Source organism: Gopherus evgoodei, chromosome 2 (genome assembly GCF_007399415.2).
Source record: "Gopherus evgoodei ecotype Sinaloan lineage chromosome 2, rGopEvg1_v1.p, whole genome shotgun sequence".
NCBI lineage: Eukaryota > Metazoa > Chordata > Testudines > Testudinidae > Gopherus > Gopherus evgoodei.
The window spans coordinates 142,530,484-142,550,025 of record NC_044323.1 but is presented as its reverse complement, the minus strand read 5'-3'; the positions used below and the strand labels follow the sequence as shown (position 1 = coordinate 142,550,025).

At 40.3% G+C, this 19,542-nt stretch overlaps 1 protein-coding gene across 2 annotated transcripts in view; it reads left to right on the top strand.

Moving 5' to 3' along the window:
- Window positions 1–19,542, top strand: part of CDH12 (cadherin 12) — a 623,017-nt gene that overhangs the window by 339,174 nt on the left and 264,301 nt on the right. The gene's annotated exons all lie outside the window — the stretch shown is intronic.

Sequence of the window (19,542 nt, the reverse complement as noted above, 5' to 3'; positions counted from 1 at the left end):
TGAGTCTGAAGAGAATATTAACAGAAGCAGGAAAGAATCCAATGATTGTCCTTCATGTGGGAACGAATGATATGGCTAGATTCTCACTGGAACGTATCAAGAGAGACTTTGCCAGGCTGGAGAAGATACTCAAGGAAATCAAGGCTCAGGTGATCTTCAGTGGGATTCTACCTGTTCCTAGAGAAGGGCAACAAAGGTGTGACAAGATTATGCTGATCAACAGATGGCTCAGGCAGTGGTGCTATAAGGAGGGCTTTGGGATGTATAACCACTGGGAAGAATTCATGGACATGGGACTGTTCTCTCAGGATGGACTTCACTTGAGTAAGAAGGGAAATAGACTTCTAGGATGGAGGCTGGCACAATTGATTAAGAGAGCTTTAAACTAGGAATTTAGTGGAGATGGTTGGGAGATGTCCAGGTAATCTCCACACCAGATTTTAACATTGAGAGGGAAGAAAACGAAGTAAGAAAGGATACAGCCATGGGTAGGAGAATGGACATGAGGAGGAAGGGTAGTGTAGATACCAGTTTAATAGGTGATACTGGCAGTAGAATGTCTGGGCCTAATGGGGTAAAGAATGTGAGTGAAGCCAAAAGCAAAAATTAAGAGGTTTGTACACCAATGTGAAGAGCCTAGGTAACAAAATGCAGGAACTAGAGTTACTGGTGCAGGAAGTGAAACTAGGTATTATAGGGATAACAGAAACATGATGGAATAGTAGTCATGACTGGAGTACAGGTATTGAAGGCTATGTGCTGTTTAGGAAAGACAGAAATAAAGGCAAAGGTGGTGGAGTAGCGTTATATATCAATGATGAGGTAGACTTTAAAGAAATAAGAAGTGATGGAATGGATAAGACAGGGTCCGTCTGGGTAAAAATCACATCGGGGAAGAAAGCTATAATGTCCCTTGGGATAGTGCTTGAGGTGTGCTACAGACCACCGGGATCTAATTCGGATATGGATAGAGACCTCTTTAATGTTTTTAAGGAAGTAAATACTAATGGGAATTGTGGGATCATGGGAGACTTTAACTTCCCAGATATAGACTAGAGAACAAGTGGTAGTAATAATGATAGGCCTCAGATTTTCCTGGATGCAACAGCTGATGGATTCCTTCATCAAGTAGTTGCTGAACCAACAAGATTTGTTTTTGGTGAGTAGTGAAGGCCTCATAGAAGAAATGGTTGTAGGAGACAACCTTGGTTCAAGCAATCATGAGCTAATTCAGTTCAAACTAAATGGAAGGATAAACAAAAAGATCTGGGACTAGGGTTTTTTATTTCAAAAGGGCTAACTTTAAAGAATTAAGGAAATTAGTTAGGGAAGTGGATTGAACTGAAGAACTTATGGATCTAAAGGCAGAGGAGGCCTGGAATTCCTTCAAGTCAAAGTTACAGAAACTATCAGAAGCCTGCAACCCCAAGAAAGGGGAAAAAAATCATAGGCAGGAGTTGTAGACCAAGCTGGATGAGCAAGCATCTCAGAGAAAAACCAGAAAGGCTATAAGGAGTGGAAGATGGGAGGGATCAGCAAGGAAAGCTACCTTAATGAAGTCAGAACATGTAAGGATAAAGTGAGAAAGCAAAAAGCGATGTAGAGTTGAACCTTGCAAAGGGAATTAAAACCAATAGTAAAAGGTTCTATAGCCATATAAATAAGAAGAAAACGAAGAAAGAAGAAGTGGGACTGCTAAACACTGAGGATGAAGTGGAGGTTAGGGATACTCTAGGCATGGCCCAATATCTAAACAAATACTTTGCCTCAGTCTTTAATGAGGAGCTTAGGGATAATGGCAGGATGACAAATGGAAATGAAAATATAGAGGTAGCCACTACCACATCCAAGATAGAAGCCAAACTCGAACAGCTTAATGGGACGAAATTGGGGTGCCCAGATAATCCTCATCCAACAATATTAAAGGAACTGGCACATGAAATTGCAAGCCGATTAGCAAGAATTTTTAATGAATCAGTAAACTCAGAAGTTGTACAATATGACTGGAGAATTGCTAACATAGTTCCTATTTTTAAGAAAGGGGAAAAAAGTGATCTGGGTAATTGCAGGCCTGTCAGTTTGACATTTATAGTATGCAAGGTCTTTGGAAAAATTTTGAAGGAGAAAGTAGTTAAGGACATTGAGGTCAATGGTAATTGGGACAAATTACAACATGGTTTTACAAAAGGTAGATCATGCCAAACCTGATCTCCTTCTTTGAGAAGGTAACAGAATTTTTAGATAAAGGTTTGTGGATCTAATTTACCTCAATTTCAGTAAGGCGTTTGATACGGTTCCATATGGGGAATTATTAGTTAAATTGGAAAAGATGGGGATCAATATGAAAATGGAAAGGTAGATAAGGAACTGGTTAAAGGGGAGACTACGACGGGTCATACTGAAAGTGAACTGTCAGGCTGGAGGGAGGTTACTAGTGGAGTTTCTCAGGGATCGGTTTTGGGACCAATTTTATTTAATCTTTCTATTACTGACCTTGGCACAAAAAGTGGGAGTGTGCTAATAAAGTTTGCAGATGACACAAAGCTGGAAGGTATTGCCAATACATGAAAGGACCAGGATATCATACAGGAAGGTCTGGATGACCTTGTAAACTGAAGTAATAGTAATAGGATGAAATTTAATAGTGAAAAGTGCAAGGTCATGCATTTAGAGATTAATAACAAGAATTTTTGTTATAAGCTGGGAACTCATCAGTTAGAAGTAACAGAGGAGGAGAAGGACCTCAGAGTACTGGGTGATCACAGGATGACTATGAGCCATCAATGTGAGTTGGCCGTGAAAAAAGTGAATGCAGTCTTGGTATGCCTTAGGCGAGGTATTTCCAGTAGCGATAAGGAGGTGTTAGTACATTATACAAGGCACTGATGAGACCTCATTTGGAATACTGTGTGCAGTTCTGGTCTCCCATGTTTAAGAAGGATGAATTCAAACTGGAACAGGTACAGAGGAGGGCTACTAGGATGATCTGAGGAATGGAAAACCTGCCTTATGAAAGGAGACTCAAAGAGCTTGGCTTGTTTAGACTAACCAAAAGAAGGCTGAGGGGAGATATGATTGCTCTCTATAAATATATCAGAGGAATAAATACCAGTGATGGAGAGAAATTATTTAAGCTCAGTACCAATGTGGACACAAGAACAAATGGATATAAACTGGCCATCAGGAAGTTTAGACTTGAAATTAGTTGAAGGTTTCTAACCATCAGAGGACTGAAGCTCTGGAACAACCTTCCAAGGGGCATAGTGGGGGGCAAAAGACATATCTGGCTTCAAGAATAAGCATGATTAATTTATGGAGGGGATGGTATGATGGAATAGCCTAATTTTGGAAATTAATTGATCTTTGACAATTAGCAATAAATATGCCCAATGGCCTGTGATGGGATATTAGGTGAGGTGGGATCTGAGTTACTACAGAGAATTCTTTGCTGGGTGTCTGGCTGGTGAGTCTTGCCCACATGCTCAGGGTTTAGCTGATCACCCTATTTGAGGTCGGGAAGGAATTTTCCTCCAGGGCAGATTGGCAGAGGCCCTGTTTGTTTGTTTTTTTCCTTTTAGCCTTCCTCTGCAGCATGGAGCACGAGTCACTTGCTGGAGGATTCTTTGCACCTTGAAGTCTTTAAACCATGAAGTCTTAGACATAGGTTAGGGCAGGGATCGGCAACCCTTGATATGAGGTTCGTCAGGGTAAGCACCCTGGAGGGCCGAGCCTGTTTGTTTACCTGCCCCGTCCACAGTTTTGGCTGATTGCAGCTCCCACTGGCTGCGGTTCACTGCTCCAGGCCAATGAGGGTGGCAGGAAGCAGTGGCCAGCACATCTCTTGGCCCACACCGCTTCCCGCAGCCCCTATTGGCCTGGGATGGCGAACCGCAGCCAGAGGGAGCTGCAATCAGCCGAACCTGTGGCCGCGGCAGGTAAACAAACTGGCCCGGCCTGCCAGGGTACTTACCCTGGCAAGCCGCATGCCAAAGGTTGCCAATCCTTGGGTTAAGGGTTTGTTGCGGGAGTGGGTGGGTGAGATTCTGAGGCCTGCATTGTGCAGGAGGTCAGACTAGACAATCATAATGGTCCCTTCTGATGTTAACATCTATGACTCTATAATAAACAAACATATCAAAGCATGTACAATAATACAGATACAGTAATGGTGAAAACTGACACATATTGTAGTCTTTAGAAATATTGACTTTTTTTATATTCATACTTGACCAAAGTACGTGATCCTATTGGAGGTCTTCCAGGAACAGTTTTTATCCCTGCAGATCAAGTACCTACTGGGAAAAATCACCCCTTCATTTAGTTGCTCCACAGGTTTACTATCTTGTAATAGCCACAAAATTCATCTAGACTTTCATCTGCAGATGCATTACTGGAAAGTGAAACCTAGTGTGTGGCCCACCTGTATTGGGATGGGTGTCTGTATCAGGGAGTCCACTTCTCCTTTCGAGATGAGTCTCATTCTTGCTGCTCAGCAGGAAAATGCCAGAGTAAGTCAAGACCCTTATGAGGAGATCGTAGTCAAGAAATAAGACCTGTCTCCTCATTGTATCTTAGCCAGATGAGCTACCACACTTCAGTACTGAACATACAGATGGATAGATGTGACCTGTTCTTGGGCTGGATGAGGGCAAGAACATAAGGTGAGATGTAGTTCGACTGATATATGAGAACACATAGAAGATGCTTCTCCTAGAATGATGTGTATTATTATATTACAGTTATAGTTACCAAAAATCAGACTTTTAGGTGGCATTTTCAATAAAGCATTCTAACTACAGCTGGCCAAAAATGTTTTCACAATTTTTTGGGCAGGGACAAAAATGGCTTCTTTACTGAAAAGAATTTTTTGTGTTTTTTTGTTTTTGGTTTGTTTTTCTTTTAAGTAACTTTTTCCAAATTTTCTTCCCCCCCCCCCGGGAGTCCCCCTCTTTTTTTACTTCTCTTTTCTTCCATTGGAAGAGGGAAATAAATAAATAACCCCTTAAATGTGTATGGGACAGGAAATGGGACTGGAAAATTCCACTAAAACGTTGAAACACAACAAAAACATTTTTTTCATTTGAAATCTTTTTTAGAAACTATATATCAGTTTTCAACTAGTTGTGCCATTTACATTAGTATTCTGGCATATTCTAAAGCTTTAAACCTCTTAACTGATTCAGAAAATGTGAAAGCAGTCCAGTAGATGACTTTTCATGTAAAATTTTTCAACTGCTTAAGTCCTTACTCCCTCTTTCTCTCTGTGTTACACTTACCTCTACCTCCTTATTACATGTTGGGGACTGACTAGCACAGGGAGCTGTGGGGTACAGACCTAAAGCTGTGGAAGAAGGTAGGTCAGTCTAATATAGAAACAGATGTGGAAATGGAGGGTAAAAGGACTGCACTCAGGAGGACTGTATAGCTGAGCAAGGTATATAGGATAAGCCAAATACTCAGGAAACTCCTTGAGCTGCAACTTTGAATTTCCTGGCTTTTGTCCAGGTCTGACTCTTAATGTAGTTTCAGCAGTTTGCAGTTGTTTCAGGTTGTCTGGTTTACAATCGCTTGACAAAATACAAATCAGACAAGGGACATTTTCTGTATGCTAGAACATCACCCTGCTTGTACATCTGCAATCGCACATACTTTAAAGAGCCTACTGTTTCCTTGAGTGTTTGTAACAAACTCAGTTATATTCTATAATTAAGATTATGGACTAATACAAAAGTGGATGATTTTAAGTGTCTATTTACGCTTTGGAACATACCAGCATTGTGCACTAGAGGTAGCAAATTGAAAGAGAGGAGTTTTAGGGATGTGATCTGTAATAGTGATTTCTTTAGAACCACAATATGGATCTTTATTACGAAGAGATGAGAGAGAGAAGCAGTATGGTTTGGTGAACTGAGAGCTAGGAGACTGGGGTCTGTTCCTCACTCTGACACTGACCTGTTTGTGAGCTTGGGGAAAGTCACTTTTTCTCTATGTGGCACTTTTTCTCCTTCAGCCTTTTGTCCATTTTATCTATTTTTAGATAATCAGGAAGAGTGTACAATCTTTTGCTGTGTCTGTAAAATGCCTCACACAAGGAGATTAGGGTTGGTTGGGAAATGGGGGTCTCTTTCCCCATGGAAAATGTTGAGTTTTTTGGGGTGCAGAGAAATCAAACCTGAAAATATTTGTGGCTGAAAACTGAAGTAATTTGAATCAGAAATTTGATGTGGTGCCTCACAAGAGCTGCAGTTTGAGTAACTCATGTTCCCATTCTTCTCTATAGTCCAACTCCCTGATCAGACTATGTTTCATGATGCACAATGGTTTTCTCTCTTGGTAAGGGTAGGTGGTGCATCATGGCAATTGCATGGCTATGATGCATCATGAGATAAAGTCTAGGTTGGGAGGCCAGCCCATAGAGAAGAGTGGGAGAATGGGTACTTCAAACATGTCTCAGAGAAACATTAGAGATAATTCAGTATCTATTTTGCTATGAAGAATTTTTGCTACAAAATATCAGCTATATCTTTTTTTTTCCCGTTGCTACACATTTTATCCATTCCCCCCCCCAAAGTTATGTGCCTCAGAGCAAGAATCTTGTGTAAATCCTCATCTAGAAAGAAATCTTAATAAAAGATGCCTGTTTTTTAATTTTTGACACCTACAACTCTATCCTAATGTCACAGGACCTCTGAAAATGAAGTTATTTAGGTTTCTAAATAAGATTTTAGGAATCCAACTTGAGGTATCCACATTTGGCTTTGGGACTCAGGAAGTTCACTGTTTTCTATGAAACAGAATGGTGGCTTTGTGATGGGGACACAACTCTACTGTGCAATAGGCTGAGGCCACAAAATAATTTTCAAATGGGTTTTAAGGTAGTTTTCACATTATTTCTAGGTGATTACTTTACTTAACCCACAGTGTCACTAATAACTCTATCCCTACTGTACATTTCCTGGGACCAAACATATAAAGGGAGATGTGTTAGCTTTGTGGCAAACATGAAACAAACCTCTGTGTGTGTATGTGTGCACTCATGCGTGCTAGAAGTTTAAAAATGAAGGCATTAAAGTTTTTTTGTGACCAAAATAATTTCTGTAGTGAGAATTTAAAAAGCAAAAATAGTGCTTTGGTTTTCTGTAACAACTCCCATCTGAAGATTTCAAAGGTTTTTTTTTTTTAATAAACATTTGGTGAACTGAGCCTCCCAACAGAATACCTTGTGAAGTAGAAAAGCACTATCCTGAAAAAGATACAATTATTGTATCTGTTTCATCTGTAGTGTATTCCTATCTGTTTAATGTCACCCAACTCAAACAGCTCAAAGAAAATCACCTTTAGCTCTATGGTTAGAGTTGTGACTTGATGGACAAAGTAGAGTTGAGAAGTGTTAATGCCCAGTAAAATTAGATAATGCGTGCACGCGCACACAGGCACGCACACACACCAAGAAAATAATTAAGAAGACTCTTGTAGGAGAGACTACCCAGACATAATTAAATCCCTATGTCCAAGCAGTCTTTATAATGAAGAAATGAAGTTTGGTAGAGCTATTGTGAATTGAAGAATATATTCCCAGCATTTGTTCCTTCTTCACAGACCAGGCTGCTGGTATTTTTGTGATGGCTGCCATTTTCACTGGCACTGGAGATTGAACCATAGAACCAAAGCAAGATTCTCTGCAGTTTGAGCTTAAGAACCAGCTTCTGTAGGTGACTGCTGTAGCAGGTCCACATCCTCTCTGTGGGGAAATCCATAACACACACTGTCAGTGAATTGCATTGTTCATCTGAACAGAGGCAGTTCATCCCAAGCATCTGAGGTGCAAGGGAATTTGAATCTTAGCTGAACCCTCCTCCCCCCACTTGGCCAATACATTATGGATTGAACTGGGGTCCAAGAGCATTAAAGTCTTAAGCTTGAATTAAAGATTCACAACATGGGATTCTTGTACTCTTTGGATCAGGCAAAAGAGGGAGTGTGTAGTATACACAGACCAACTGGTTACATTTTCACAGAGAAGACTCAATTTACCTATTTACATACATTTAAAAAAATCATGCCATTATGGTATATGCTTGTACTCATATATTCCTTCAAAGCTGAAATGAAATGAAATTACTTGCTAGTTGATTTCACTATCAACTAAAACCTGCAAATGATCATTTTTGCTCTCATCCTACGTTGGAGGGTATATCTATACTGCAGCTAAACACTCATGACTGGCCCATGTCAGCTGATTTGGGCTCATGGGCTTGTGATCAGGAGTTGTTTAATTGTGATGTAGATATTGGGACTCAGGTTGGAGCCTGAGCTCTGGTATCCTGCCCCGTCGTAGGATACCAGAGCCCTGGCTGTAGCCCAGGCCCAAACATGTACACCACAATTAAACAGCCTCGTAGCCCAATACCCCTGAGCCCAAGTCAACTGACGTGGACTGATCATGGGTGTTTAGCTGAAGAGTAGACATACTCAGACACATCTTCCAGGGGCCAGGAGCCTTTGGACCAGGCCCTGGGTAGCCACATTTCTCTCTCTATCCCAAGGGGACCTTTAGTGAAAAAAGGTCTCAAGAGGTTTAAACTGCAAAACATCACTTCTCATTTAAAGACACTGGACCACTAATATAAGACACAAATGTCACTGGCCTTCCTCTTTGTTTTGTATTATTCTCAGACTCCTCCACAACATCTTCACCCTTTCTCATCGCACAAACCAAAAGAAATGCCCATGTGAGTCAAGTAGTTCTTCTGCACCTTCATATTCAGCACCCTCTTCCCCCCAACTCCAAGAAATTCTAACTGTTTAGTTAATTTTTGAATTATTGCAAATTGTAGGGTCCTTTTATGTGTGGAAAGAAAACAAACATGAATACAGAGAACAGTTGCAGCTGGGGTGTGAGTGTGTGTATGTGCATGTGTGTATGTGATATATATAGTGTGTGTCATAACACATTCCCAGATTTGGACCTTAGCGTTCAAAATATGGGTGTTAGCATGAAAACCTCCAAGCTTAGTTACCAGCTTGGACCTGGTAAAGCTGCCACCACCCAAAAAATTAGAGTGTTTTGGGGCACTCTGGTCCCCCCAACAACCTTCCCTGGGGACCCCAAGACCCAAATTCCTTGAGTCTTACCACAAAGGGGAATAAACCATTTCCCTTCTCCCTCCTCCTTCCCAGGTGTTCCCTCCTTGGGTTCCTGGAGAGATACACAGAAGCAAGCTCCATGAATCTAAACAGAGGGACTCCACTCTCCCCATTTCCAGTCCTGGAAAACACAAGCCCTGAGAGAGAGAGCCAAGCTCTCCCCCCCCCTTCACCCAGAGGGAATGCAAAGTCAGGCTAGTAAATCTAACACACACAGATTTCCCCCTGACTTCTTCCTCCCACCAATTCCCTGGTAAGCTACAGACTCAATTCCCTGGAGTTCCCCACTAAAGAAAAACTCCAACAGGTCTTAAAAAGAAAGCTTTATGTAAAAAGAAAGAAAAATACATAAAAATGGTCTCTCTGTATTAAGGTGACAAATACAGGGTCAATTGCTTAAAAGAAATATGAATAAACAGCCTTATTCAAAAGAACACAATTCAAAACACTATAGCAACTACACACATGTAAATACAAAAGGAAAAAAACCAATAACCCCTATTGTTTTATGATCTTTGTACTCACAACTTGGAAACAGAAGATTAGAAAGCAGGAGACAGAAAAATCCTTCTCATAGCCGAGGGACAGACACAAGAACAAAGGACTCACACACAAACTTCCCTCCATCCAAATTTGAAAAAGTCTTGTTTCCTGATTGGTCCTCTGGTCAGGTGTTTCAGGTTACTCCTTTCCAGGTGAAAGAGACATTAACCCTTAGCTATCTGTTTATGACAGTGTGTGTGTATATATTGTGACAAAGTTCCTTCTCTGCCTTGCTGGGTCCTGTGCTTTCTGGCGGATTTGCTCACCTCAGAGGTTCATGGCAGCCTTCAGTTTGGCTGCTTTTGCTAGAGGCTCCAACCTGCCGTTCACTCAGCTAACCTCATCACTGGCCAGCATGGGGGCAACGAAGAACAATCTCCGCAGTCTCTGTTGTCTCACTTAGTGGGTCGGGGACTGGCCATATCCCTTTCCATATTAGACCTTCCCCTCTGGTGTATCTCTCAGACCAGGTCAACTCCTCCTGTGTCAGATAGGGAAATAGGGGGGACCCAGGCCCACCCTTTACACTGAGTTCCAGCCCAGGGCCCTGTGGATCACAGCTGTCTACAACATCTCCTGTATTAGCTGAGTGACAGTTACAACTCCCTGGGCTACTTGCGCATGGCCTCCCCCAGCACCTCCTTTATCCTCATCACAGGACCTTCCTCCTGAAGCCTGATAACACTTGCACTCTTCAGTCCTCCAGCTGCATAACTTCTTACCCCCCACTCCTTGCATGCCCCTCACTAACTGATGGGAGGTCCTTTTTTAAATCAGGTGCCCTGATTAGCCTGCCTGCCATAATTTAGTCTAGTAAGTTCTTAATTGGCTCCAGGTATCTTAATTAGCTTGCCTGTCTTAATTCGTTCTAGCAGGTTCCTGATTGCTCTAGGGCAGCCCCTGTTCTGAGGTCACTCAGGGAACAGAAAACTATTCATTCAGTGATCAGTATATTTTCCCTCTGCCAGACTCCTGCACCCAACTGGTTTGGAACTTACTCATAGACTTGAAGGTCAGAAGGGACCATCATGATCTTGTAGTCTGACCTCCTGTACATTGCAGGCCATAGAACCTCACCTACCCGCTCCTATCAGAGACCTTAACCTCAAATCATGGTTTAAAGATTCCAAATTACAAAGAATCCACCAGTGCTTTAATTTGTAATGAAAGAGGTGTCAGGGCTCAAGCAATTAACTGTCGGGGCTGAAGCAATATTTTCACTTTCATAACTGACGTGGCAAGCCCAGAGGTGCTGGGGCTGTGAACTTCCAAGCCTAGAGGTGCTGGGGCTCAGCCCTGACACAAATTAAGCACTGGAATCCACTATTTCCACCATTTCCTAGGAGAACAGAATTATACTGTATAAGAGAATGGTACAGATTTCCAGGTGATATTAAAGGATTGGTTGTTGCAGTTCTTTAGTGTGAGTATTTTTCCCCCAATTTTTGCCACACAGAAATCTTTTAACTCATTTTTGTTTCTTCAGCTTCTATCAAAAGCAGACATTTGCACCTTGCTGAAGGCCATTTACAAGCCTTTGAGAATAAAACTGTCTTAAAAAACATTAGGTGTGAGATGAATTGTGAGGTACTATTTATAAAATTATATATTTATATAACAAATCATCCCAAATGATGAGGATGGGGAATCTTGCCAAGTAACCACTTACTGTCATATATGGAATCATTAGCAGTCAATTTGAAGGTTTGGTTGGGATGAGTTGCTAAATAGTTGGGTGGATACACGAAGCTTTCCTGATCTTATCCAAACTCATTCTGCTTGGGAGAGAAATTGGAAGAATGGCTTTCTTATGAGACTTCCTGAAAGCATTGTTGTATAAGATTAGAGCTGAGTCAGGAGACTTGGATTATATTTCTGGCTCTATAAATGATTTCCTGTATGACCATGTGCAAGTCACTTAACCTTGCTGTGCTTCCATTACTTCAGCTGTAAAATGGGGAAATAATGCTTACTCGTTTTTGAAAGCCTCATGTGAGCTGTTGTTATAATAGCTAGTATTCCATTGATTTGGAAGTCATGGTCATCTAAATTGCATAGCATTGTTTCTATTCCCCAAAAGGATTACTTAAACTTTATAAACTTCTTCCATATTTCCCAAAATGAATTCTGATCCCTGAAATGAGCCCAAAATGCACCTTTCAGCAAACATTCCAAGAAAACCTTGCTCATATAAGGATACTTGAAAACTGCACATAGTAAAGGATATAAAATGGCTGAATATAAAACCTTTCTCTAATTCAGAGGCCTGTCTGTGTGCAAGTTTTTTTTAAACAATATTACCATATCTAGAGATAACCAGAAGATATATTAGAGAAAATATATATTGTAGGGAATGTTGCATTCAAAAGGGAAGATGGACTGAATAATTGAATAAATCTTTCTCATTAGTGATCTCATACATAATTCTATTAAATCTAAGTGAACTACACAATTTAATTAACATTAGGATTATTTGAAGCCTGACTGTCTGCATCAGGGTTTCTGACATTCTGGGAAGGCACTGGTGGCCTCTTCCTGGTATCATCAATAGAGAGCTGGATTACCTCTTCCCCCCCAAAAAATGCCATATTAAAAAAGGGTCCCCCTTCTGGACAGTCCCAAACCATGTTATGGGGTGTCTGCTCCAGAGCGATGTAAATGTCCTAGATACCTAGCAGCAGTGGGACAAGAGAGACATTTCTTGATGTCACAGCTGCAAGGAAAAATAGTGAAGACCCTTCATCAAAAAATACAAACTAGATCTTGAGGGAGAACAGACATATTGGCTACTTTCCCTAAAGCAGAGTCAGTCAAACAACTGTCTTTTGAATCCTCAGGAGTTGGGAGGGAAAGGTCAACCAGTTTGTCCAGGGAGTTCAGATGGGATGAAAAGTTACAGCCCTTCTTGCTTCCAGCAAGAAGACCTCTCAAAGAACAGATGGGGACTAAGAAATATTGTCTAAGAGGGATTTATTATTGAGAGGAATGGTTCCGAGCCAGCCAAGGTTTTCTTTGAGATTTTCTTGATCATCCTGAGAGTTTAATCTGATTAAGGATTTAAATATGAAAAGTTTTTATAGCTGCAATGAAAATCATTTACTTATACTGAATAACTGAAGGAATAAAGTTTAACAAACATTTTTGCTAAATGCTATATTTATTACTTCTGCTTAAAACTTTTATTGGCATTTAAAATGGATGTGGTGTTTGGATACCAGAAAGCACCTTAGAAATACTTGATAGATTGTTTTATTATTCAAAAATGGATCCTATTATTTGATCAGCATGTAGCTCTCCTGTTAATGGTAATACTATACTATTCAATAACTTAATTTAACCAGTTCATCTTTACAATGATTAATAAAGCTTCAAAAGAGACAGAAGAATAAAGTTCACTAAATTATCACCTCTATTAAAAACAAAAGTGAAGGTACAGGATGATTATACATTATAGTTCAGTAATGACAGGCTATATCCAGTGACTCTTCAAAGTGCTGTTAAACCTTAACTGTTGGAAGCAGAGGTGTTATGGGAGCGAATCACTCATTACTTTCAGGAAAGAGAGAAGTTCAGCAATATTTTTGTTATAGTTCATTTGCATAACCCACAAAGCTTAATGCCATCTAACAGGTATAACTCCCCTCCTCTAAGACATAACACGATGAACAGCATAAAGGACAAATCAGCATGTCCAGTGAAATAGTTATATCTTTGACATTGTTATTAGTCCAGTAAGTTCAAACACAAAGTTTACCTTGTTTAGAAAAAGAAACTCTCCCTATAAATCTTAACCTCATCAGTGCTGGTTCTGGTTCTTGTATAGCTTCTATGCTGTCATGGAATATGGTGCTGTCATTCTAAAATGCCCTGGTTCCATAGAAATATTGGTGCCTCAAAGTTACATTCCTGATAGATGACAGTATATGCTGTTCATTTTGCTCAATGTACCTGGAAAATCTTGCAGCATGGCAGCAGTTAACATAACAGATAATTCAGTTTCAGTAATTCTGCCTCAGAAGTCTAAATTCAGCATTTACACCTACAGATCACGTGGCTGTAAATGGTACCAACTATGAATGCATTTTTGTGCCCACCAGATTAGAAGGTCACATTGCTTTTAAAATGACCTCTAAACTCAAACTTTTCATCTGTATTTCCAAGAATAAGGAAGGACTGCCAAGTGGTTAAAATATTAGACTGGAATTCAGCACACATCAGTGCTAATCCCAGCTCTGTGATAATCATACTGGCCCAGACAGACTTAAATCATATATTATCTGTGTCAGTTTTTCTTTCTGTAAAATGAATTTCCTGATATTCATGTTCCTGATAGGCCTGGTGTAATGCTTTTATTCATGAATGTTTTTCTCAAAAAGTGCTATGAGATCTTCAGATAAACAGTTATTAATGAAAATATATGGGTGCATGGATGTACAGACAGATAGCACTATATACATTGGATAGAAATACTTTTATGGCCATTGAATATGACCATATTATAGTTGTAACCCTTTGGCCAGGTGGAGTTGGCAGCAAACAGGGTTGGGTTCAATATCTAGTGGTTTCTTTACAACAATACAATGCAGAACCTGCTTGAGCCCCACCCAGTAATCTGGGAAAATTACACACCACCCCGAGTGCCTCTAAGAGGCAACACTTCCCCTCTCACAAGCACAGAATCTGAATGTAAAAAAGAAACTTTTAATGAAAGGAGGGAAATCACCTAGCATTAATTAGGGAAAACACAGTAAGCAGGATTCATAAACATAAAACCATGAGCAAAACATCCACCCCAGAATATGTTGGCCAGTGTCTTTTGCCTCAGCTTCATGAGTTCTACAACTAGAAGCTCCTTTAAGGTGCCACTCTCTTCTCCCTCACCATACCCCACTCACAATGGTTGTCCTTAGTCAGTAAAGACCCAGAGTTCAAAGGTGCATCTGTGTGAGTTCACCTCCCACTGGAGTGAGGGAGCAGAAGCAGGGGTGGCTCTAGGAATTTTGCTGCCCCAAGCACAGCAGGCAGGCTGCCTTCCACGGCTTGACTGCGGGAGCTCCGCCGAAGCCGCGGGACCAGCGGACCCTCCGCAGGCAAGCTGCCAAGGGCAGCCTGCCTGCTGCCCTCGTGGTGCCAGCAAAGCGTCCCCTGCGGTTTGCCGCCTCAAGCATGCGCTTGGCATGCTGGGGCCTGGAGCCACCCCTGAGCAGAAAGAACCTTGCTTGCTTTGGCATCACCACCCTGCCAGGCAGCCACCGCTCCGCTGGCCATCCCACTAGCCACTCACTGCTCCACTGGCCTCCACACCAGCTGTTCTGCACACTGTTACCTTCTGCTGCCACCTGCTTCTCTACCATGACCTCTATGGGTCAGCCTCTTTGGGTTCCATCCAGCTCTTAGTGATGTTCAGCTCTCAGTGACTGTCAGCAATTAGTAGGGGAACTTCATTGCTGGAGCAGGCTGGGAAGAAACACTTTCCCAAGTGGTGACTTCAGCTCTAGTTATCACTTAACAAAAGACTCTTGATAGAGCCTTAATTAGCTCTATCTTTGAACCGCAGGGAGGGGTAGGTTAAACCATGCCATCTTAGGCAGAGTCCAACCTCCAGGCAGGGACATCTCCTCTTACCGTTTACAAGGGTCTGGCATCCGAGCCTTTTGCTTAAAGAGTTCATTTCAGTTGAGGGTAACCCCCTCAAAAAGGGCAGGCTAAGCAGAGTTCTGCTGCCTGTTACTCATACAGTAAGGACAACAACATTTCATTAGCGCTGCATTCAAACTGATTTGTAACTCAGTATCAACCAATGTTGATCATTTTGGCAATACAGCTCTGTCTGCTGGATACCTAGGCAGAGTGGGTGTGTTCATATAACTACAGTCTGGTACTGAAGCCTTTTCCCCTCCCCAGCTAGCTGTCAGGGGAAAGCGCATTCAGACCCTGCTTACATAATGAATTGAGTTATGCTTGGAATGGCTAATAATTGTATCTTTATAAACAACTTTTTAGCTATTCATATGTTTCTCTATTTAATATACTGCACAAATACTCCTCAGACTACTTTCTAAGTAACTATAATAATAAATTGTAAAGTTCTTGTTATGTCTACATCAGATTTTGGTCCATTAACAGTTTTTTTTTCCTCAGGGCAGAAGGAAGAGATAAAGGGCTGCAGGTGATGTTTACTTGTAATATTTTTTTCAATATTTAGTATTCAGAACAGATATCATGTTTGTCAGAGACTGTTTTTCTGTTTTTGTTTGTTGTTTTTTGCTGGACAGTTCCCTAATACTAACAGCAACATAGAACTTATTAACATCATGTCTATAGCGTTATCTGATGTTCCAGACTTTGCAGAACATATGTGTATAAGGATGAGTGTAGAATTGGACACAAACACACTATTGCAATTTAAACTTTTTTAGTTTATTTCCCAGTTAAGTATGAGATGACCTCTGTTTCTGATCATTGGTATACTGAAGAGATACACATCCACCAAAATACACATTAGAACCCACAAAACAAAGAGATAACCCAATGTCTTAATAACACTTGAATAAAATCTATATACTGATGACACTGAGTGCATTTAGGTTATAATACTGTGTGTTTTTCAGACTTTTGTTTTGTTTTGTTCCTCAAACTACAAAATGGCTGAAAAATTACCACAGCCTGTCATTCTTTGTGGGTATGAAAAGTTGTGGGATTAGGGTCACTTGACAATTTTTCAGTTGTTTTATGGGTTGTATATAAAAAAAAAAGGGAGTGTGTGGAAGAGGCTTCTCCCTCACCTTTGACTCTACATCGATCTGAAGAACACTGGGTCCAGGGGTTGGAAAATGCTGGTTCATGAGACTGTGAAGCTGGATCCTCAGGTGAATGCTGGGTAAATGTTTAAAGAATGAGTGAGGAGTTGCTCTTGATTTGAGGGGCGGGTGAAAGTAGCAGCAGAAGGACAAGTGGGAAAGCAGTTGCCTAGTGACTCAGAGATTTTGCAGTTCTCAGCCACTCTGTGTAACTCTTTGGGACTTCTATTGTGACCACTTTAGGTTGTGCCTCTAGCTGAGAAGCATTGTTTACAGTAGATAGAATAGCGTAATGTGTATAGAGTGGAAGCATGCAGAAACCATAGTGTTTATACGGGGGCTGTCATGGAAGTCACTGAGTTTTTAGGACAAATTCAATTCTCATGGCAGATTTTATGAAAGATTTGCCAGTGTTCATAGGTTTCTTCAGGTGACCAATTGTCTACAAACAAACTTGGTTGATATATTAATTTTCATTGAAATTATGCAAAATTTGCAATTTTTATGGGAAAAGTTAGTTAAATTTGCAGTGCTGAGTAGCTATCGTGTCTCCCTGTGTGTTTGTACAGCATGTAATATAATGGAAATCCCAGGCTGATTTTGGGAACTTGCGGTGCTGCCCAAGAAGTGAATAGAGTACTTTACAGTGGTTTTACATAATAGTACTTTTTACTGGATGTTGCCATCTTTTGCTTAGGAATCTAAGTTTCTCTGAGGTGAGTAAATCTTCCAATAAGCGCAGTACCCACCAAGGTAGAGGAGGAACTTTGTCACACTATTTTATGCTTCCTTCCTTCTATCTTTCTTCCATGCTGTGGTGTGTGTGGACTCAGATTTTGCACTTTTCACACATATATATCCTTTGAATGTTAAATATCAGTTGCTAGATTCTGATCTCAGTTATGCTGGTGTAAATCTGGAGTAACCACACTATAATCAATGGAGTTCATTTACATTTATATCTGTGTAACTGAGGTGAGGATTTTTTTTTCCTTTTTTTTGTAAGGCTTGCTCATCTTCAAAATACAGTGGGCAAATAGCTGTATACCTACAAGCTTGTGCAGGAAAGTTTTCCAGTCTCTGACAGTCAGTTCTAAATAATGGAGTATCAAGTCTGCTATTGCTTATAAAGAGAGTAAAGAGTGTTATAAAGAAATAAACAGGTTCTTAACTTTTAAGGGACAAGCATTTAGTAGGATAATAAGTGCAAAGGTCTTAGAGAAAACCATGTATGGGAGGAAGCAATGACAAACACAACTAAAGCTTTTGACAAGACATTATGAAAGTGAAGTGAGTGAGGACAGAGACACTTCTTTTTATGATGTTCCATTCTCCATACTATTTATTTTTTTCTCCATCCTCCAACTGCTTGTGTAAAGATCAAAGGTGCATTCCCCGAGATAATTCTATTTCAAACAATGTTACAACCCACCCAGTCTCCCAAAGTGACACACACAGAAGAAAGACCTTCTTTCCCGCCTCCTAAGAAATATTCAATGATGGAAGGGATGTGTTTGGCTCTTCTGAGTGACTTCTGCTCAGCCAAGCTAATTCCATTATCCATTAGTCATGTTTACAGCAAGCTAACAGCTAATAACTCATGTGGAACTCCGTAACCATTTTTAATCTTGCTCTTCATCCAAGTCAATGCTCAAGGAGCCTTGCTTTCTCTGATTATTAAAGATGATGTGCAAGTATCCTGTCAGTTTTCAGTTCATGGAATCTAAATGAGCATGAGGTCAGGCTTTTCAAACTGGCTATGTGGACTGGCATATAATAATTGCAGGTACCTCTCCTCAAAAAGAGTAGAACTGATTATCTAAGACAGGGCCTCAGCAGATATTAACACCACATCCAGTCTCTCACAACCCACAAAATGACTGAATTTTCACTTCTAAAAAGGATGTGGATAAAAAATGTTGAATGATGAAAATTCTCCTGTCAGTTCTGTGGAACCGTGTAAATCTTTTTGGTAGGAAAATGATCTTACAAATGATTTCTGAATCCCAACAGACAGACAGAGGCAAAGAACCAAGACAGACTGAAGTAAAGGATGCCTGATTATTTTGAAAAGATCACCTCCTAATACACTTCTGACTGATTTACTTACATCACTCAAAATGACTTCAGTAATAGAAAGCAGTAATTATTTTGTCATCCTAAAATGATGAAAATTGTGTGCATTGTTATATACATATAGGACTGTTTAAAAACATCTGTATGTACAACATAATGATATTCACTGTAGTCATATAGAAAAAAATTGAGCCCCCCAAGAAAAACAAAACAAGCCCTAAGAACCCAAACTTGTGTTCTCCAAAGGCTCGAAAATTTGGAGCATTAGCGTGCATTATTTTTCCAGATTATGGGAATTTTGAGTACACAATAACTGCAGGATAAGGACCTTGACGAAGAATCTATGGCATGATCTTGACCGTGCCAACCACTTAAACTTTTAATTTTGTGATTTTTTTGCAAAAATCCGTGATCTTACCATACAAGCCTAACTGTCATGAACAAAGACTAAATACCAAATCTCAGACTCACAATGATGATCTGTGTTTATGCAGGAAATCAGGATCAGAATGGTCTCTCCTTCACTTAAAAGTGATTAATCTAAAAAAACCCTTATTTAATAGTACCCTATTTATAGAAAAATGAAATAAAAATTTAGACAGACTAGTAAGGGGGAAAAATCCCTGGTAACGAGATCTATTAATTTGTGGATTAGTCTCTCAAGTGACGTTGTTGAGAGATGTCAATTGTCACAGGACAATGTACCAGGTACTATACTTTAGGTAACAGCCCTGAACTGATAGTGGGTGAATATAATTACTGTCAAGATCTTTTCTGTCACTAACTTCTATTTGTCATGTAGCTAAAATATATATAAAGAAAATTCACCGCCTCCTTGCTTTTTGTTGGAAAGGAAAGGCAAAAGTATTCTGTTTTTCAGAAAAATGTATATACATGTAGATCTTCGTGAAGACTGGTGAAAAATGATTGTGGATGAGAGTCTGATAACTATTCCCATGTAAATCTAGAAATACTT